General features: G+C 41.3%; 1 pseudogene; it reads left to right on the forward strand.

Annotated features, from left to right (window-relative positions):
* The first annotated feature begins 12,933 nt into the window (after nucleotides 1–12,933).
* Nucleotides 12,934–20,867, forward strand: LOC133792233 (potassium transporter 10-like; annotated as a pseudogene).
* Nucleotides 20,868–23,267: the final 2,400 nt, after the last annotated feature.

A 23,267-nucleotide genomic window follows, 5' to 3' on the forward strand; every position in this document is an offset into this window, starting at 1 on the left:
TTGAAGATATTGAGGCAAGGATATTATTGGCCCACTCTATCAAAGGACTCAATTTCTAACGTCCAAAAGTGTGACAAGTGCCAGCGGTTCGCCACGATCGCCCGAACTTCGCCAGTCGAGCTGAAGATGATCTCGTCCCCATGGCCGTTTGCGGTCTGGGGAATTGACTTAGTTGGTGCCCTGCCCACGGGAAAAGGAGGAGTTCGCTATGCGGTGGTGGCTATTGACTACTTCACGAAATGGGCAAAAGCAGAGCCCCTGGCGACAATAACATCAAAGAGGGTCATCGACTTTGTGGTTAAGAATATTGTCTGCGATTCGGGCTGCCAAAGAAGATCGTGTCGGATAACGGAACCCAGTTCGATAGCGACCTCTTCACCAAATTCTGTGAAAGGCACGACATAGTTAAAAGTTTTTCCTCTGTGGCCTACCCCCAGGCTAATGGGCAGGTCGAGGCTGTGAACAAGACACTTAAAGCGAGCCTTAAGAAGAGGCTAGATGAAGCTAAGGGAGTTTGGCCTGAACATATCCTCAGGTGTTGTGGGCATACCGGGCCTCACACCGAACTTCGACGGGGAATACTCCTTTCTCCCTGACCTTCAGAAGTGAAGCCGTCCTTCCTGTTGAAGCAAAGATAGCCTCGCATAGAGTTCGGGCGTTCAGCCAAGACCAGAACGATAAATTGCTTAGCGCGTCCCTTGACCTAATTGACAAAAAACGAGAAGATTCGCAGCGGCAGCTCGCGCATTATCAACAAAAAATCACTCGGTATTTCAACTCAAGGGTCAAGAAACACGTCTTTAACTTAGACGACCTGGTGCTCCGAAGGCTCTTTTTAGTCGGTAAGGATCCCAATGACGGAGTTTTGGGACCAAACTAGGAAGGACCTTATCAAATAATAGAGGTTGTGAAGGAAGGAACCTTTAAGCTCGCTCAGCTTAATGGAGAAATAGTCCCATGGACATGGAATGTTGTGCACCTAAAGAAATATTATCAATAGTCGTGCTTTTGTAAGGCTTAATTATAAAAGCCACCCTGTTTTATTAAAAAATGAGAAGTATATTTCTGGTATTGTATGTTTCCGTGTGCGTATAGGCTTAAAATAGCGTGTTCAAAGTAACCGAGAAAGATCTTTTTCTGCCTACTTGGGGGGCGTATATCCTGTACCTAACCAGGTCCTAAAACTTAGAAGTTAGTTAAATTGATTAACCAGTGTTTTTCCTAAAGAGCACGAGGTGTCGATAAAACTAACGCGAACTAAGTTTTTAAATCAATACCCTAGACACAACCAGGTCCTAAAACTTAGAAGTTAGTTAAATTGATTAACCAATGTTTTTCCTAAAGAGCACGAGGTGTCGATAAAACTAACGCGAACTAAGTTTTTAAATTAATACCCTGGACACAACCATGTCCTAAAACTTAGAAGTTAGTTAAATTTATTAACCAATGTTTTTCCTAAAGAGCATGAGGTGTCGATAAAACTAACGCGAACTAAGTTTTTAAATTAATACACTGGACACAACCAGGCCCTAAAACATAGAAGTTAGTTAAATTGATTAACCACTGTTTTTCCTAAAGAGCACGAGGTGTCGATAAAACTAACGCGAAGTAAGTTTTTGAATTAATATCATGGACACAACCAGGTCCTAAAACTTAGAAGTTAGTATAATTGAATAACCAGTGTCTTTCCTAAAGAGCACGAGGTGTCGATAAAACTAACGCGAACTAAGTTTTTTAATTAATACCCTGGACACAACCAGGACCTAAAACTTAGAAGTTGGTTAAAATTGACTGGCAATACTTTGCAATCTCAAAGAAAAATTGTCAATAAGCTAACACGAACTAAGCTTTTACCAGACACAAAAAAATAAATAAATAAATAATAAGAGTAATAATAAATAAAGTAGATTGAAATAAAATTCATGGTAACTGAAATCAATTGTCTCGAGGAGGAAAAACCCCGTGGTAGATTATTATAGGTAAATAAAAAAAAATACAAGAGTACTAAGCCCCCCAGGTCGCTCCGATGAGGTCACCCCCTCGGTCTCTTGCTCCCTGACAGTGGAAGTCTCCCCAGTCTCAGAAGGCGGCTCCTGTTGAAGACGGGCCTTGAACTTCTCAAGGAATGGCTCCCACACCTCGGCCGCCAGAAAGGAGAAGGCGCCATCTTGGTTGAAGGCCCAACAATGGTAGAGCATGGCCTCCATGGAGGAGCTGGAGGACGCCCTCTCTGCCACGGCGGTGGCCTCGGCCTCCAACTGCTTAGCCTTGGCCTCCTCGAGCTCGGTCTTCGCAGCGGCCAAGGCGGCCTGTACAACCTTTTCGCTTTCTTTAGAAGATGTCAAGGCAACCTTGGCACTTTGCTCTTGCTATTGGGCAGACACGAGAGAGGCTTGAGCAGTCTGGAGCTCGCCCTTGAGCTCATCAATTCTAGCCCTGGACTAAGCTATGCTGTGGTGTAGAGCCAAATCCGCCTGCAAAGACATAGATAGTAAGGCACATGATGGGAAGAAGCAAATAAATTTAACTAAGTAAACTTACCGTGAGGTTAATCCCCAGCGCGGACTCCATGACATTCTCAGGGCTCCTCGCCTCGATCTCCCTCAAGTCCCTCGGGGTGGCCTTGTAATAATGCTCCACTGTATAGCTTGCGGTCTAATAGACCATCCGTCGGAAGGTCTTGGGGATTTTCTCCAGGTCCTGGGCATTAACCGGGATGCGCACGATGGGAGGGGGGACTGGCGAGGTTCCAGCTGGTGCCTCCTGTTCCCGAGTAGGGGCTGGAGGTCGCGAGGGAGGTGGGGGCATGGTCTCTGTGGCTGTAGGGACCTGGCTCCTCCCCTTGGCGGGAGACTTGGAGGTGGTCCCGGAGGCAGGAGTCTTCTTGGCCAGTCGGGGTCTCTTGACCAGTGGCCCGGACGGTCCGGAAGGAGGATTCCCCCCTGGAAGATTGATCGCAGGGCGTTGTCTCTAGGCTGTGCCATCTCCTCGCCTGAAATAAAAAGAAAGGAACATTAGTATACATGTAAGGTTATTTTATTACAAGAGAAATCTAAAGGTGTATTGAAAAAGTCCTACCCTCCGAGCTAGAGGAGGAATCTATTACCATGATCTCCGGCCTCGAAACTTCTATAGGGGAGTCTAAGTTTATTACTTCACGGATAAGAGGGGGCTCTAGGTCCGAATCTGCCTTAGGACTGGACTCCTCTACGTATTTCTAAGCCCTAGAGCAACTACACCCTCCAGAAGGGAGGGCCACGACCTAAGGTTGGTCCCGTACTCCTCAAAGAAGGCCGACCTAAAGGACAAGGTGTTGTCTACTACTACGGTGCCCCTAGGACGGCCCATATCATGGCATAACACTAGTTGATCTATACACTGGAGTAGGGTTATGTTAAGGTCTGGGTCATCTCGATGACGATGTACGAGCTGGTTTGGGTTAAACCTAACAAGCCTTAGGTTTGCGGCAACCCTGTCTAGGTCCCTAAACGGGTATGGGTTACCTTGGTCGGAGGGGCTGGCTGCTGCCCCCGACTAAACTCGGTCCACGTCGAGGCCCTGAGCGGCCTTGGGAGCTCGCCTTTGTCACACGAGCAGCACCTCATCTTCTTCGTCCTGCTCGTCGTCGTCTGCGGCATCCCCCTCGGGGATAGGCACCAGCTCGCGAGCTACTGGGTGGTTAGCCCGCGTCCTCCTCAAGGCCAGAGTCTAGCTCGCAGAAATTAACTTACATGCCAGCATCGTCTCATCAGACACGAGCTGGCGATTGTCTTTCTCATTTGATGGAAGCCTCGCCAAAGTATCGTATTGACCCCCAAGGGTCACTGATTTGGCCATCCTCACAAAAATGGCTGCATGATGATGTTCAAGTCAGTACGTGCTGAAAGAAATAAAACAATATGGTGATTTTGCGAGCTGAGAATAGAGATAACTTATGAGGACAGTTGAAATAATGATGTTCGCAGTTGTGAAACCCGTTCGACATAAAGAACTGGTCTTTGAAGTCGTTGGGATGGCTGGGCAGTTCGATGACTAGAGGAGAATTCGGGAAGTGGGTCAGGTAGTAGAACCCGCCGCCTCGTCCCCGTTGATCCGAGCTAGCCTTGAGGCAGAAGAAGGATGTCTGCAGGGGTGGGGACCTCCCACATCTGTTGCAGGAGAAGATACCTCAGCCCGGCCAGCAGACGGTATGAGTTCGGGGGGAGTTAAAATGGCACCAGCTTCACATAGTTGAGGAAGTCGGCAAAGTATTGATCGAGGGGGAGGAAGGCCCCAGCCCTTAGGTGCTCGTCACTCCAGGCCACAAATTCCTCCTCAAGCGGCGCGCAGCTCCTCTCCCCCTCATAGGGAGGCCGGGCAATAAGAACGCTAGTCCCAATCTCGATGTTATGGGACAGCATAATCTTATTGACCCTCCCTTGGGTCGTGATCTTCGAGGCTATCCTCTCCGCCTCAAAAGAAAGCATCAGGTCCTACCTCGACCTCCTTCTCCACTGTGGGACCAAATTGGGGGATGGGAGACTCCACCTCGATCCCCTTCCCTTTGTTGGACCGCTGGGATGACGAGCCGGCCGCACTTTTCTTGGACACGTTCTTTCTGTGTCCCATCGGATCGCCTAGCGAACAAGAATGAGGAAAAGCTTAATAGGCGACCTAAAAAGTAAGAAAAAAAAAGAGCGCGAGAAGAAGCGATTTTCATACACGGGCTAAGGTAATCTCAGCCCGTGGTGTGTGAAGCCACGCGTTGCCATAGTCACGCGCCCACGTTTCCAACGGATCCTTGATCTCCAGGGATCTTTGTATCAGGAGGGGCAGATTATTGCTTGCCTTGGAAGGGAAGTTTTGAGAGCAAAACCACCTAGGAAGCGTGACCTCTAAGCTACCCGGTTTTGCACCCTAAAAACCTCTCACCTTCCATATTCCAAATAGGCATTTCCTATATTTACCTAGAAAATAACCCAGAAAGTTACCCAGAAGTCCCCTAGTTATGAATATCACATTCCTAGACGTGTTTCTAAGTGTAATCAATATGCCTAGAATTGGAACCTACGTGCCAAAGACCAGCCAAAAACAACCTATTGTTTACGACTAAGAAATAAATTTGCCTATCAAAGAAACAGGGAACTTACAATGTATTTTTCCGAGTGAAAGTTGCAGAAAGCGTAAGGGTAGGAGTCCTAGTTGAATCCTTAAAGCTAGACTTCTGAGAGACTCTTGTGGTGAGAACGTGGGGATCTCTGGGATTATGACCGGAAGAAGAAGAACTTCTGAAACTCAAAAAGAGAAAATGAAAAAAAAAATTCAAGCGAAGAGTGACTAGTACTGAAGATTGCCCACCTTATATATACGTAAGAGGCATGAGGAAGCAAGGACCGTCCGATCAAATCAATGTGAGATACGAGGGTCATAACTCAGGAGGCGAAACGACTGCAGAAAGATGGCTAGGCCATTTAATGCAATTCTCGGAATCCGAACAGTCGCCAACCACGGCGTTCCACGTATCCGGTACCAATGTAGTGGGCAGGACATGAAGAGTCGAAAGGGAAGTTTAAAAGCCCCTACTGTGAAGATCAGAGGTGACGTCATAAGTCACGAGCAGGGGCCTGGGGGGAAAATGTACGCCTTGAATATCCGCACACTTCAGTGAGCTAGAAAATGGCCTAACTCGGTCTGCCACGTGTCAACCGTCCATCCGGAGCTGTTTGTTACCATCCCCTAATTTTACCAGCCCGAGATGGTTAATCATTTAGTTGTTCCTTGGAGCCATTGTGTCGACATGATGAGAGCAACGAGCTAGCACCACCTTTAGCTCGTTGTGCATCAGAGGCCTGCCACCCCCGAATCCTTGTAAAGTCAACCACGCAATATAAACGTACATATCCCAGACGTCACGTGTCTATTCTATTCCTGAATTCTTGGACACGCAGTATAAACGTGCATGTTCAGACGTCCCATGCCTGATTTGGGCCATGCGGCCCATTATCCATCCTTACCTATTGATTAGACCATACTTCACTACAAGGTTTAGGAATTAATCATTGATGTCACCTAAATGATTTGATGGATGAAGAGGTCACGGGATGACCCCAATACCTACTCAGAGATCAATCTCCTATAAATATTGAAACCCTGGATAGTGGAGTTGGCTTATTCTTATAAAATAAACACTTTGTAAGAAATAGTGAGGAGATATTAATAATATCGACTGGTGGACTAAGGGGATTTTATCCTCCAAACCACCTAAAAAAGGAGTGACTATTGTTTCCTTGAAATTAATTCTCACATCCTAGAATACTATCATTTTCATATTACGGTTTATTAATTAGCACTAATCCATCCTATTTATTCGTATAATTATCTGTTGGCGAAAAAACGCGTCAACAAAAACTTTAACCCTTTTTTGTGATAATAAGAGTGTTATTAATATCTCCAAAAATCTTGTTCAGCATTCTCGTACCAAACATATTGACATTCGTCATCATTTTATTAGGGAACTTGTTGATAACAAAACTCTGATTTTAGAATATGTTGAGACTTACAAAAAAATTGTAGATATATTTATTAAAGCTTTAGACACGGTCAAATTTGATTCCCTCTAGAAATCCTTGGGGGTGTGTTTTATTTGAAATTTCCAATAATTGATTGACTTGCCTTGCATATGTGATTGTATAAATCTCTTGCCCTGTTTGGAAGAAATTTGATGACAATTTTTTTTTTTTTTAGAAAATGAACATTATAATTCTTATACTTTATGAGGAATAAAAACTATTTTTGAAAAAATTATAGACCATCCAATTTATATTTGATCAAATCATTATGTATGTTTTAGTATGAGCATTCCTTAATCCAGTTTCTTTTTAGGCTCCATTATGGAAAAGAGCTACCTATACTGATGTGTGAAAGCCGACACTGAGTAAGTTGGTACCAGGTATGTAACGTCCTGGATAACCAAGACCATTACATTGTGTGTTTAAAATAGTGCAAGACTTACTAATCAAGTCATTTGAATAAAGATGTGACCCTAAATTCATAATCAAGTTAGGGTTAAAATATTTTGGTCATAAACGGATAATTTTTTATTAAAATAAATGTTTAGTACATGGGATCCCAAAAACAGGGTTTAAAGGACAAATTTACAAACTTCCAAAAGTTATATACAAACAAGGCCACTCTAATGGAAAAATACACATGTTAGGTTTCTGTCCCTGTACAATCCCTCGGTCGTGGTGGACGAGCAGCTGAAAATGTACACCTTGCCCCCAGAGTTCTCAACCTCATGGTTGTTCCATCTTACCCTTGCCTTTACCTGCACCATGTAGCACCCGTGAGCCAAGGCCCAACAACAAAACTATAATAGCATAGCATATTCGATAATTCACAAGATAGTTAACCAGATATTCAACAAGCAATAACAGATATATAATCAGTGATGACAGTCAATGAATCACAAGCCAATCATCCAGGTATTTAACAAGCCATAATCATCAGATTAACAATAGAAAGCATATTTATACTCAACAGCTTATCACAATAATCATACAATACTCAAGGTCGGCGCCCTTAGGTCGCACCCTCTATTTAACCCACTGACTCTGGCTCGCTTAGGCCATGCTCAGTGATTATCTAGCTGACCCTAGCACTTAGTGGCCGAGCCATGTCTTGTGCGCAAAATATCAGCCCCAACACTCTTAGGCCGTCTATTTCATGCTCTCATGGCATATCATAATTATACAACATTTGTATTCAAACATAGGGAATCTCATTCCCAACAGAGCCACACAAAGGGTGCAGTTTTCTTACCTTTAAGTCCGAGTGGAGAAAAGAAATGGTTTTGTTGATGTTGAAAATTCCATGCTTGAAAAAGGTCTAAAACACACGCTTAGGTCCCATAAACGCCCAAATACATGCCTGTGCCATGAGGCCCTTAGGCCACCATCGTCTCATGGAGAGGCACATGAGGCTAACCTCGGCCTGCTTAGCACCCACGCACCTCGGCAGGACCATCGTTCCACTCCTCGCAAGACACGCACCTACCTCCCCTTGGTGCACCCAAGGAAGACATGCCTCGTGAGACGCGTGCCTACCTCCCCTTGGCGCTTCCAGCGAAGCCATGCCTCGTGAGACGTGCGCCTACCTCCCCTTGGCACACCCAGTGAGGCCACGCCTCGCGCATTAGCCCCTCGCGAGGCCAGTGTCTTGTGACTGCCTCCACTCGGCACCCCCAGCAAGGCTATGTATCGTGCATCATCCCCTTGCGAGGCCAGTGTCTCGCGACAGCCCCCACTCAGCGCACTACAGCGAGGCCATGTCTCGTGCATCAGCCCCTTGCGAGGCTAGTGTCTTGCAACTGCCTCCACTCGGCACCCCCAGCGAGGCCATGTCTCGTGCATTAGCCCCTCGCGAGGTCAAAGTCTCGTGACTGCCAGCGAGGCCACGGCTCGCACACCATGCAGCGCCTCTCGCGCGCATGCCCCAGATGACCTCGCGCCTCGTGAAAGGAGGCATCTCGCGCCCAAGAGTGGCATGCCTCACAAAGCACGTCTCGCACACATGAGGAGTGTGCCTCATGCCCAGGAGGGGCGCGCCCTACATAGCCTCATGCCTAAGACCTGATGAGATGGCTCCGCACCCAAGTTCACCCGCGAGTTGGCCTTGTGCTTGAGCACCCCGCGGGACCTCTAACACCTCGCCCATTTTGTCTAGCCACTCCAGTCAATAAGCAATCTGATGCTGAGATAGGCATGAAGGGACTAGATCAACATGCACATCTTTGGAAGGTGAAAACATTCACTAGGTGCAGGGTACACGTATGGGTACGGAATATACGTACCAATCAAAGAGGTGTAAGGATACAAGGACAACACCCACGCCAGACAAGTAGTGCTCGTACAAGTGAGGTGCCTATTACGATCCTCGCCAACCCATCTCTGACACTTGTACTAGGTGAGTAGTGGAGGCACCATCACATACTAAAGCGGAGGTGCTCCCACAAACTCTGACCATGCAACAGAGCCAACCACCACTCTCCCAAAGCCACTACACCTGATACCACTCTCCTGACAATGTACTTGTGTACCATCTGGTCCCCTGGACCACAATGTATCCGGGGCCATTAGAGTCCACTATAAAGGGAACCCCTCTTCAACATTGAAGGGGGTTGGAAAAAACACTATAGCTGGATACAAAAGAGAAATACAAGTTCTTTTCCCCATTTTTCTTCTGCAATTATTTTCTAAGTTTTTGTTTAGATTTGTGAAGTTCTTCATCTGTAAGCACTACACTTTGATTTTTCTAACGTAACATAGTTGACGAGTTCTCACCGTCAATAGTTTGGCACCGTCTGTGGGAAGAATAAGTGTCAAGCCACTGTTCTTCCGTCGATTTCAATAAGAAAGAAATGCGACGACGTTATAAACGATTGAGAGAGCCGCGGGAAGTGGAGGTCCACCTTGACGGAGATCAGCTGAAAGCCTCTATGAAAGATCCTCCTCCACCCACAAACATGGAGGCCCCAAAGGAGCTTGAGGTTCCCAGAGATGAAAGGGAAGCCTCATTGTAACGACTCGAATTTGCTAATAGGGCTTAGGGCCTTGATTAGTGTGCCTGGAGGGAAATAAATGATTTAATATGTTAATATGTGGATTTATGTGAATATATGATAATGATGCATGCTTAGTTGAGTTAAATGTGCATGTGGGCCCCGTCTAGATATTAGGGGTATAAATGTGATAAATGCTATATATATGTGATATGTCTGTGCAGCACGATCCGAGACAGTCCTGGGGAGTGGTTAGCCAGAAAGTCACAACGGGGTTGAGAATCCGACTCAGGGTGAGTCGAGGGGTAATTTGGGCATTAGTTATTATATGGGGTTATCGGGTTATGAAAATAAATATTTGGAGATATATTTGAGGATAGAATGTCTAGGAGGGAATATCGGGGAAATTTCCATTTTGCCCTCGGGGACATTTTGGTACCCCGAGCCTTGAGGAAACCACATAGATTAATTTAAATAAAACAAAGTAGAGGAACTATTGGGAAACTTGGAGAAACTGACATACACTTTCCTTCTCAGCTGAAGATAGCTTTCATCTTTCTCCCTCTTTCATTCTCTAAGACAAACTCAAGGAAAACTTGGGGGAAACTAACTTGAAGCTAAGGGATTGCAGCTGGAGATTTAAGGGAGCTTGAAGCTGGGAGCATAGGGAACTGGTTTTGAGGCTTAATCCAGCAAGGGTAAGCTTTAATTATAAAGATTATGTTTAGAATTGCTGCTGGTTTGTTAGAGTTTGCATGTTAGTTGAGTTTGATCTGTTCTTGAGCGTTTTAGTTGACTTTTAGAGTAGATTTTGATGGGTTTTGATGTTGATACAGAGCTGGAATGTTGTGTTGATTATCTGGGACTGTTAGATAAGCTTTGAGTGAGTTGGTTTGAGGAAAAATGCAGGGAAGATGATGAATTCTGGGTTTGGAGGCGAGGGTCGCGGCCCTAGGATGGGCATGCCACGGCTCGTGTGCGCGCGCGGCCATGGGAGGCCAAGAAGCTTCATGCACACCGCGACGTTTGGTGATGCGATCCGCGGCTCGTGTGGGTGGCAGTGGGGTGCTAGCCTCTGTTTCGAGGCTAGCCGTGGTGCTTGTGGGTAGGGTCGTGGCTCTTAGTGCCAGTTTGTGTTTTTAAGTGTATTTAGGCTTGAGAACTCAATGGTTAAGGTTCGGGATGGATTTTATCACCCAGATTGATAGAATTCAAGGTCCCGGAGGTTAGAGATTTGGCTCAAAGTTATTTAATGGATTAGAACTTGATGGATGGATATTGTTTATGTGTTGTGACTAGGGTTTCGGTGAGGCTCAAGTTAGAGGATTGTGCTCGGGATAGCGGTGCTCGGAGAGCTCGGGACTCAGGTTAGAAAACCCTTGTTCCCATAGAGCTTGTATGCAGGGTCGAGCCCAATGTGTTTGAATTGCAGGGCGTAGCTCTTTGATTGAATTGGTTAGTACTCAATATATGTTTGTTATGCTATGAATGCAATTATGTGAATGATCGGCCAGAGCCGGGAATGGTGTAGGCCGAGGTCGGCAGGGGCCGGGAACGGCAAAGGGTCGGGAACGGCGTTGGGCACGTTGAGTGCAAGGCCGAGTACGGCAAGGGGCCGGGAGTAGCGTTGAGCATGTGGAGTGCAAGTTGCCAGGGCGAGTCCCTAAAGGATACCTGGGATATCCTCACGGTGTAGACCACGAACCCGGGGCCTGGTAAAGCACCTGGGACGGCTTGGCCGTATGTGTTTAGCTTGTTGATGGCCTGTTATATGCTTAGTGTATGTTTTGCATATGTTATCTGTTATGGGTTTTCTAGCTGGGCTTTGGCTCACAGATGCTCTGTGGTGCAGGTAAGGGCAAGGAGAAAGCCAACCAACCATGAGTGTAGCAAGCGTGAAGTGGCGTGTACATGTTTGGCTAGCCTAGCTGCCACAGCCAGTGGATTTTGGGAGATGTTTGTAAATAAACTTAGTTTTTGTCGTTTAGTCGACTTGGTTCAGTTTATATGTTGTAAATGTTCCTAAACTGTATTTATTGGGATCCCAGATGTTAAACTTTTATGATTTTCAATGAAATGGAGTTATTTCTAAAGTTTTTCCTCTGTTTATGGCTTAATTACACTATTTGACCTAAAACCTCGATTAGCGAGTTGAATGCACGTTTTTAAACTCACTTAGTAACGACTCTAAGGAAGTAGGGCGTTACACTCATCCCTGACAGTCCCATCTGAGGAGGAATGTCCAAGGCCAACGACTACCCCAGCAAGGGATGCCGACGAGTTCCCGCCCTCGAGGCTGCCGTAGGTGCCAAACTATGGCTGGCAGGATCCAGGCCCATCGGTGTGCAGACCTGACAAGCATCCTCGGGTCTATTCCGTGAGCTCGAGTTCTAGATCTCGATTCTATGAAGAGGACATACGTGAACTGCATCGTAAGAACCAAAGGCTAGAAACCACCCTGGAAAACATGCAAGAGGTGTTAAATTGCCTGTTGCAAGGGAGATTAAACGCATCACTCCCTAAGCGAAAAGAGAGAGGTTAAGAGGGGGCAGAAACCACCGTCCAGGTAGACGATGGAAGGACTCGACTCTCCACCAGTAACACCCCCCGGACGAAGCAGCACGAACATCCCGGACCACCGAAGCAGCCCTTGAGGCCAGAACCGAAGACCAACGCTGGCCCTCGTAACGACGTCGAAGACACCTCAAGGAAAACACCCTCAAATTTATGAGAGGAACTCAACAAAAAGAGGGTGAGTAAAAGGACCACGCCACCTATGGCGCCCCGGGAAGGCAAAGGAAAGGGAGATCCTAACCCATCCACTTTGAGCGACTCCTTGAACAAGAGGAGACAAGACCTAGACATAGAAATGAGGAGCCTAAGGAGCAAAATCATCACCGCCTCTGGAGAACAGGCCATTGAGGACGAGTTCGACTGTGAGTCGCCCTTCATCAAGGAGATCCAAGCCATCCGGCTCCCACCCAACTTCAAGGAGCCCCATATGACCCCATATGAAGGAAGCATAGATCCTAATTACCATCTGGATGCATTTAATGAACTGATGAAGTTAAGGGGGATTAGTAGCGGGGCCAGATGCCATTGCTTCGCTGTCACATTGAAAGGACCTGCGTACAAATGGTTCAAATGACTTAGACCAGGGTTCATCAGATCTTGGCAACAATTTTCCGATGAATTTCTCCAGCAACACCACGCCATGCGGGACTACACTACAACAATTTTTAGTATATATTACATTAAAAAATAACACTTATTTAAAAGTGCTATTAATAAGCAATTAAAAAAACACACGACCGAATATGTGAAATTTCATTTGGCGCCATATGAAATATATAACTAGGCGCCAAATGAAAATAAGAGACACGGAAACACACAGTAAACTAGTCTCAGCCTCCGAACCCCTAAGCCTCCATTGAATCCCTAATTTCTGGTTTCGTTTCTTTGCCTCTCTTTCTTTCTTTCTTTCGTCTCTTTGCTTCTCTTTCTTTCTGGTTTCCTAGTCTCTTTCTTTGTTTCTCAGCTTCTCTTTCATGCTTCTCAGCTTCTCTTTCTTTCTCTTTTTTTTTTTTCGTCTACACAACCAAGCAGAGCATCGCTCAACAACCCTTTTATTCAAACTTCACTATTTATTCTTCTATGTCGTCTAAAATTATGAAAAACCCGAAGAACCATTCTTTCAGGATCTGGGTTTTCACTTCCTCGCCTTTTTTCTTCATGGGTATGTCAATTTCTTTACTGGGCTTTCGTTTTTTGTCCATCTTCTTTATTGTGTTTTCTTGATCTTTTGTGCTCTGATGTGTTATGTATAGCTTTAGGTGAAACCCATTTGGGAATTTCACTGTTCAGGTTACATTTTTTTTCTTTCCTTTCTTTACAGCGTCACTGCATTTTTAAGCTCTTCAGTTTTTTTTTTTGGTTGAGTTTTTTTGAAATTGGACCAAGAGGTCTTGGGGGTTCTTAAAAGGTTCCAAGATTTGGTTTAGCTTTTCAAAAAATGTGAGGAATTTTTTTATAGGTGAAAGTAATTTCATTTTAATTTTGGAGCTGAGAAATTTTCATATTTGGCATCTTGATGCTTTCCATTCCTTAATTCCTTTAGATTTATTCTTTATTTGCTTGATCAGCCAATTTATGGTGTTACCTTTATTCAAGCTTATTGAATGCTAGTAAATTCCATGTCTTTATCATTTATTGACCATCACGAGTATTTACAATTTCTAAAGGTATGGTTGATTATTTTTGTCCAATATTTACATTATCAATCCTTTTATGCTGTAATTTACCTTGGTCTGTATGTTGAACAAGGAAAATCTCCATATAATTTTTTTATAGGTTAACATTTAGCTCAAAGCTGTTCCTTTAACCCTATTGATTTGAACTTGTTGAGTTTTATGGCTTTCAATATATGTAGAAAGCTGATGGCACAACCGAAGTATTGATGAAGAAAAAAACTTAGAGGTGAATTGGTTGAACTCTAAGGAATAGTTTGAATGATCAAGTTGAAAATGGCTACAAATATGACGACTGATCAAGGTCCTAATAGAAATGGTACTGTGTGGACTATAGATCAGAAGCTTGATCAACCCATGGACGAAGAGGCTAGAAAGCTTAAAAACATGTACACAGAAAAGGTATACTTGTTTCTTGTTCTTGGAGATCTCTTTCTCTTAGTCTTTCATCCTTTTGAAATACCTATCAAAGTCAAACTCATGATACCTGGCAAAATGTTTACTTCAAAAGCTTTGGATTTTTCTCACAATATGGGAAATCGTCAAAATGGATATTACCGATATAGAAGGGATTGCTGCAATATAGTTGTATGCTTGTGCTCAGGGTAGATTACAATTCTCTAGGCCCTATTTTAATTTCCTGTGGGATGTATTCTGAAAATGGCGGGCAATGAGATTAATGAATTTGATGAAATTGAGCATATTATGATAGTTGCATGGTTCCTTTACTGAATTGCTTTTGTTTTGTTTAGAAAATATTAGCACTGATACTTCTGTATTTTTCACTTCTGAGCTAGACGTTATTTGTGCACATCTTACTTCATAGAAAGAATGTAGAAATACGCTTCTCTCAAAATTTTATTGTTGATTTGTATGTTCTACTTTAATTTGCTTGTGCGATGCATTAAAAATGGCCAGCTACTAGCCATGAGAGTAAACAAAAATTTATAGAAATTTAGCATGTGATGCTACGTATTTAGTTCCTTTGTTGATTTGGTTTTGTTCTGTCTTGTCCAGAAGCTTTCAGCAGTAATGCTTCTGCAACTTGCATTCCAGAGCCTTGGAGTGGTATATGGAGATTTAGGCACATCTCCGTTGTATGTTTTCTACAACACTTTCCCTGATGGAATTAAAGACCCAGAAGATTTGATTGGAGCTTTATCTTTGATAATACACTCGCTTACTCTTATTCCGCTTCTCAAGTAGGTGCTAATTGTTTGTAGAGCAAATGATAATGGTCAAGGTAAAGTGTTCTCAACCTGGAAAGTTGATTTGCCGAAGTTAATCTTCTAATGCTTGCATATAAATTTTATATATTTCTTGTTAAAATAAATTGAAAAATGAAGATACAAAGAAACAGGGATTATTTATGAATAGCATGATTGAAAAATGAAGATACAAAGAAACAGGGATTTAAGTATTTATGTTTCAGAGAAGAAATATGATAATCTAGATGTTGTTTATGTATTTTATGGTATTTTATAGTCGTTCTACATTTAGTGAACACTCATTTGCCGCAAGAACCAAGAGGTGGTTGGAGGGATATGCATTTATGAAGAACACAATGCTTATTCTTGTCCTTATTGGCTCTTGTATGGTAATTGGGGATGGAATTTTGACTCCAGCCATTTCAGGTCTATATTTCTTTGTTCTGATTCTCTTCAGGAGAGAGCAGAAACCCATTTTAATAACTGTTTAAGGATACCTTCACTTAATTCCTTCTAATATTTTTGTCTCTTGACCAAAATTTATAAAAATAAATTGATATAAAATTGTTGTCCAATCATAGTACCAGCTGTCAGCTTGCTGCCTTTTACTTTTTCCCTGAAAGCTCCTTTGCTATTAAATCTACCATATATACCATACAGCTTTTCAAGGACCACAAGAGTGACAATTTGTATAGCCATGCCCATTCTGCCCCATATACATACACTATGCCATAGGCCACCTTTCAAAGCGTTTCACTTGACTATACTTGTTGATGATCTCCTTCCTACCCTTTCAAACAAGTCAAACTTTCTTGGTTCAATTAGAAGATACTTTTTCGATTAAAAAAAAGTAATGTTTATGAGATACTTAATTGTAATGTTCTTTTGCAGTGTTGTCAGCTATTGGTGGGATTAATGTTGGCCACCCCATGATAAGTAATGGTATCTACATTCATCCGAGTTTGAATATTTTCTATTATTTGGTGCAATTCTATCTTTTCCAATTCTGAAATTTATTTTGTTTCCGTGTCAGACATAGTTGTACTTGTTGCTGTTATTGTCCTAGCCATTTTGTTTAGCATTCAACCATCAAAAAAGAGTGTGGAATAGATTAAAGGTGGAAAAGAAGTTTAAAACCTGATATTTTTACTGGTCTACTGGTCTGATATTTTTACTTAATCGTTTTCAATCATGGGGTATCCAACAAATAATAATGCCAAACAAGGAGAAACTTGCATTATTTATATCCTTGGGTTATAGCAGCTCAAGATGACTTGGGGCCCTTTCTGAGATTCTTTTAGTTTGCTGCAATACTTAGCATCTAATGATGAAATTATGGGCTAACTGTGGTACAGGTAGAGCTTTATTTTTGGGACTTTTCTCATGCACAAGGCAGATATAGCTAATAAATCACAGTGACTATTTGTAGAAATGTTGACCATTAATTTAAGACAAAGATGAGTTAGTCAAAGCTCAAACTGATGGTAAATGACGATCTATCCCCGTCCGTCATATATTGACTAGCCTTCAATGTAACAAAAAATAAAAATAAAAATCGGAGGCCTCATGTTCTTTTGAACTAGCTGGCAAATTGTCACAGTTTATCCTTATGTTTAGTGAACCACTTAGATACAAAATTACCCTCTGTTTTTCTATATAGAAAAAAAAAACAGGCAATTTTGACTAGTCCATTTGGGTAGCAAACCAAAGTATGATACAAAATCATCCTGTGTTTTTCAAAATAGAAGATGGTGATCTTCTGTCAAGAAGTATTATGTGATCACATCAACCACTAGGAAAACATAATTCAGTCCAGTTATTCAAGTATTTAGAGATTGTTAAGCATAAAGAAATTCCTAGTTATGCAGTGAGAAAATATCATTCATCCTATGTATCAAGTTGTATTAAACTTTTATGACTGGCTAATTTAGCATAAGAGTTTCTCGATATGAAATATAGGTGAATGAATCCAAGGAAAATTTGTTACACATACCTAGTGATAATTTTTTTTATCCCCATCTCTATTTGGCAGTAATTCTTGATTTCTTGTTTGAATGAAAAATGTGCACCTGTGTTCTTTCTTTCTTTATTATGGTTTTCTCTCTCACTCTCACTCTCACTCTCTCTTGCCCCTAGCCCCTCTTTCCTGTGTGGTAACTTGTTGAATTTTTCAGTAATAAAAGAAATATATATATACCTCTGGCAGCCGAGCTACTGGTTTTATCTGTTTGAGACTTCCATCATCAAACCATCAATCTTCGATTTTTATTTCTTTTCCCTCAATCAATATTTTATTATTTTATATACTCTAGATCTTTAAAAGTTAAAATATATTGGATTTGCAGTCAAGTTACTAGTTTCGTTGGTCTCTTGGATTTCAATATCAAACTACCAAATTGTAATTATCACATCTCTGCATATTAACTTCGTTAGTGATTGACATTTGTTTTGCAGTATCAAATATTAGAAAAGAGGAACGAAATGTCCTCTGAGACAATGCTGTTGCTGTGGAGCATGAAGGAGAAGTACAATAATAATTCAAGATTTAAGAACTACTTTGACACGCTGCCAGAAGAATTTCATACAGGTGCTTAAACTTGTTGTAGAATGCTTAGATGCATATATGAAATTTCATTTCAACTTGTGATTATTCTTTTAGTTTTGTTCCTTTAGGAAAAAATATGATATATGGTGTCGTTACACAATATTTTATCAAATCCATTACTACCTTTAACATAAAATAATGCTAAGTATATCTCACTGCAATCTAACCCAATCCGATCCATTCAACAAACCATAAAGTTGGTTGGCTTTTTGCTCCAATTGTGCTTCTTTGGTTTCTCTTAATTGGAGGAATTGGCATATACAACATATGGAAGTATGATAGCAGCGTTTTGAAAGCTTTTTCACTTGTGTACATATACTGGTATTTTAAAAGGGGAAAGAGAGATGGTTGGACTTCTCTAGGAGGCATTATGCTTAGTTTAACAGGTAAACTAAAGTTTCTTGCAGTTGATGTGTTTCTCCTTTCCAAACCTAATTTTGGTCCATGAAACTAAAATAAAAAATCCTGACTGTTTATTCTGTACAATATACAGGAACCGAAGCTCTTTTTGCTGACCTATCCCACTTTCCAGTTTCATCTATACAAATTGCATTTACTGTAGTTGTATTTCCTTGCCTTCTTTTAGCCTACTCTGGACAAGTAGCATACCTTATGAACAATTCAGATCACATAGTTGGTGCCTTCTATCATTCTATTCCAGGTTCATTTTACTTTTAATTTTTAAAATTAAAGAGCAGGAAGTCTAGGTTCTGCAATTTCGTGTTTTATCATGCAATATTAGTACAGACTCTTATCGTACTTTCTTTAGAGGCATTTAATAAAATCTTGTTTCTTGTGTTCGTCACAACACGAAGAGTACTTATCATAGGTCATTGCTCATTGAAGTTAGTTTCTCAATATTTAAATTTTGGTTCTCGCAGCCTTTAATCTCTAGAATAGTGGTAAAGGTGAAAAATGGGCGGTCTACTTGCCAACAACATTTTATTCAACAACCATAAAATCGATTTCCTTTTCATTGTCAAAAAAAATTAAATTCTATGTTATCCACTAATATTGATGAAAAAAATGATTGAGTTGGGTGTTGGGAAGTGTGTGTGTGTGTGTGTTTCTAGAAAGAAAAAAACAAAGCAAAAAGGAAAAAGAAGGAAGAGAATTTATAGTATTGTAGGTTTGTACTAGTCAGCGTGCTTATAAAGATTATTTCATTATTGGTTTTGCAGATTGCATATATTGGCCAGTGTTTGTTATTGCAACTGCAGCTGCTGTGGTTGCAAGTCAGGCCACCATATCTGCAACTTTCTCATTGATCAAGCGGGCTCTTGCTCTTGGCTGTTTTCCAAGAGTCAAAGTTGTGCATATATCTAAAAGGTTCCTGAATCAGGTTTATATTCCAGATGTAAATTGGATCCTTATGATTCTTTGCATTGCTGTGACAGCTAGGTTCAAAAATCAAAACCAAATTGGAAATGCCTCTGGTAAGTCTTTTATATGATGAATTGTGAAATATGTTGATCCATTATCCATGGGACAACATATCTCTACTAGGAAAGCAGCATATAAGTTTAACTGATTCCTTGTGTCATTTTCCCATCATAGCATAAAATATACCCTCCTGATAGTCTTAATCTATTTATAGTATTAGCGTTTGGATGGTGATTTCATACCAATGGGTATTGTGCATATATTTGTAGATCCACATGTAGCGTAAGCTTATGATTTATATGTACATATAATCATGGAGACATTTGTATATACCTTTTAGTAAAAGCGGTAGCATAAACAAAATGATTCTCTAAAAGTCCATTAAGATTTAGTGTTCTCCTTAGCCTTATTTTTTTTCCCTTGGTGGCGGACTGGTCACATAACATGAATGCTGTGCTTGTGCATTAGTTGCACCACATTGACAGGGTAAAGAGTCATTCAAAGGGTCATTATTTGTTTGTTTAAAATTTTCTTTTTCTTTAAGATTCTCTTCCTCATCATACCATTTTTATCTCATCACTTGACAAATATTGATGTTCTCACTTTTGCATGGATTTTTGGGTCAGCCTTTTCTCTTCTCTCAAAAGGCAGTATGTTCCTAGGTGGGCCCAAATAAAAGTTATTGTCCCTGACATCTCAAATTGTTTTTTTTTTCAACATCTCTTATTGACTTGCATTAGAATCTACTTCCCCAAGCTGTATCCAGTGAAGTGATTAGAACATAACTTTTTGGAAAATCTAATTCAGACAGGGCAGCAGTATATACATGCACATCGTAGTAATCTTAATTTTGACATTTTGTTTTTGTACGTGAGAGCCATGCTAACATTTTGATTTTCCTGAAAAACGTAGGGACTGACTTCAGTAATTTGAATTCTGCATTTTACAAAAGGGACAGCTGTTGTAATAGTCATGTTGGTGACAACCTTTCTCATGATTTTAGTGATGATACTAGTGTGGTGTTGCCATTGGATTCTTGTCTTGATCTTCACTGTCTTATCATTAGCAGTGGAGTGCACGCACTTCTCCGCTGTAGTCCTCAAGGTTAATCAAGGCGGGTGGGTTCCTCTCGTGATATCAGCAGTATTCTTCGCCATCATGTATATATGGCATTATGGTACCCTGAGATGCTACGAGATTGAGATGCATAATAAGATTTCAATGGCATGGATTATTGGACTTGGTCCTAGTTTAGGGCTTGTTCGTGTGCCTGGAGTAGGATATGTGTGCCGTGTGTCCCTGAATTCTATCACTTCTTTTATCTAGGAGGTATGTTTTTCAACCTGATTTGAGTATCTCTGTTTTGGTAGGGTGTTTTCATAAATCCAGCCTTCATTGAGCCATTTGGACTTACTTTAATTGAGGTGATTATTTTTAACTTTGGTTTCAGATATTGATTAATGTGAAGTCCAACATGATCTCTTTTATTTATTCTACAAAAGGGAAATAAATTACTAATACAGAAATAAAAAAGTTAAATAATGCAATTTGGTGGTGCTACTGTTTTGTGTTCTCATTAACTGGCCTTTTTTTTTTATTTGCTCATAAGCAGTTGCTTCAACTAAATTGGGGAAGATATTGAACTCCTATGCCATTTTAACTTGTCCTTTCACTGTGAATCTCTCCTATGCATTCCTAGTAAATCTAACTTGTCCGATGCAATTGTTTAAATTCTGCAGCCAAACTTGAATGTGAGGGAAAATATACTAATCCTAATTGACACATGGCAAGAAGCCTTCGGGGGACCTCAGGGGAGATATCCTCAATACTATGCAGCATATAATGAACTGAAGTTAAACACCACACTAGGATTAGACACAAGATAGATGCAAAATAAAGTTATAATATATAATTGCATGGTCACCTGATAAAGTTATAATTAGGTAATTAACTTTTTTTATGTACTATTTCAGTTTACTATAACTTTAAGTTGAAGCATTAATTATTTAAATTTTGTTGTAGCTAAGCAAATGGACTCACAACAAAGACAAGTGCACAAAGGATGATGAATTGAAGGATGGAGCAAGTTTGGTTTACTTTTGTGTATCTTGTAATGTTTCTATTTTTCATTTTTGAAGTAAAAATTGTTCAAGATTATAAAACTTTATTATGTTATGTTTTCAAACTTAAGTTAGAACTAAGATCTCATGAAGTAGACACATTCATGGTTTGAATTAGTTATTGTTTAATGTAATACTTATAGTTTATCAATCTATTGAGAATTACATTTTATGATTAATTTTGAATTTTTTTTATCAAAATACAATAATGAAAATCTTTTAATTAAAAAAAAACCATATAAGTATACTTATCAAAATAAAATTTAAAATTTTATTACTATATGTTATGATTTAAAAGCATATTATAAGCGTAAAAAATCGTTATGGTTTATATAATATAACAAACTAAAAATGTTATCAAAATAATCAAATGTAACAGTTGAAAAGTGTTATGAAAAAAATACAAGATTAAACTTCAAATTTATAATCAAAAACTCTATCTAAATGTTATTATTTGAATATTATAGCACCTAAAAATGTGTTATTGAATAGTTTAAGATAACACTGAACATAACATTAAAAAAATGTTATAGAAAAGACTGGACTTTTAATAACAGGGGCTACGTTAGCATTTTCAGAAGTGCTATCAATAGTCCCAGATAGCACTTTTTAAGTGTTATGAATACTGTTTTTTCTTGTAGTGCTACATGATGCCGGGCACCAGCCTCGCTAACGTGAAGCAAGGAGAAAATGAGAGTCTAAAGAGCTACATTCACAGGTTCAATATGGAGGTGGCCAAAGTAGGGAGTTTGACCCGTAAAGAGCTAAAAATGGCCATCACAGCCGGAGTATGCCCGAGAAGCAAGTAATGGGATAACATGCTCAAGAGGGAGGACACAGATTTGGACGATTTCTATGAGCGGGCACAGAAATAAATTCACGTAGAGGATGGTCACGAGATCCTTAAGGCTGGAAAAGGCCAATCCCCGCCAAAACCCTCAATCCGGGAAAGCCAAAGCGATGCAAAGAAGAAGAGGGTCTATGAAGGAACAAGGGATGATCGGCCTTGAAAGCCCCAGCACGCTGATGAGCGCAAGCAGGGCCCCTACACCTTTTATACTGACCTCACCCACGCTAGAGAACATATTTTCGTTACGAATGAAAACCCAGGTCCCTTTTAGAAGGCCCCCGCCAATGAAAAAAGACTGGTCCAAAAGAGACCCCAGCAAATATTGCAGTATCATAAAGATATCGACCACACCACCGTGGAATGCATCCTTTTGAAGGTAGAAATCAAGGAGCTTATACGCAGAGGACATTTGGGCATATATATGTCCATAAGGAGAGCCAAAGGCCAGAAGAAGGAGCATCCTCGCTGCGGGCACAAGAGGTGGCCCTGGAAATAGAAGGAGAAGTCAGGACCATCTTTGGAGGGCCAGGATTTGGGGGCAAATCAAGGAAGGGGCGAGATAAATATGCCAGGGAGGCCAGACAAAGTCCACCACCGTGCGTCTTAAGTTTGGAGCAACGCCCCCCGAAGAGTTTTAAGGGTGAAAATAACTCAATAACCTTCACTGAGGAAGACGCCCGGGGTGTACATTTCCCCCATAATGACCCCCTAGTGTTGATTGTCCAGCTTGCAAACATGAGGGTGCATCGGGTCTTCCTCAGTAAAGGTTATCAGCACCCTCAGAAAGTTCAGAAAGCTAAATCCACTCAAGTGCACCTTCGAAGTTTCATTAGGGAAGTTCCTAGGTTTCATGGTGAATTCACGAGGTATCGAGGCCAACCCTGACAAAATCAAGGCATTGCTAGAAATGACCCCACCGTGAAACAAGAAAGAGGTGAAATGCTTAACAGGGAGAGTAGCAGCCCTCAATAGGTTCATTTCCAGGTCCACTGACAAATGCCTCCCTTTCTTCAACATCCTAAAAGGGAGAAAAAAGTTCGCTTGGGATGATGATTGTTAGGAAGCCTTTACTAAGCTAAAGGAACACCTTAGGAAACCACCCCTCTTGGCCAAGCCAAGAAAAGCGGAGAAGTTGTACTTGTATTTAGCTGTATCAGAGCATGCTATAAGTGTCGCCTTGGTGTAAGGAGAAAAGAAGCATCAGCAACCCGTGTACTATGTGAGCAAGCAGTTGGTAGATGCAGAAACCCGGTACCCAGAAATAGAGAAATTGGCATATGCCTTGATAGTGGCTTCTCGAAAGCTGAGGCCCTATT

The sequence above is a fragment of the Humulus lupulus genome, chromosome 7 (genome assembly GCF_963169125.1).
Source record: "Humulus lupulus chromosome 7, drHumLupu1.1, whole genome shotgun sequence".
NCBI classification, from domain to species: Eukaryota; Viridiplantae; Streptophyta; class Magnoliopsida; order Rosales; family Cannabaceae; genus Humulus; species Humulus lupulus.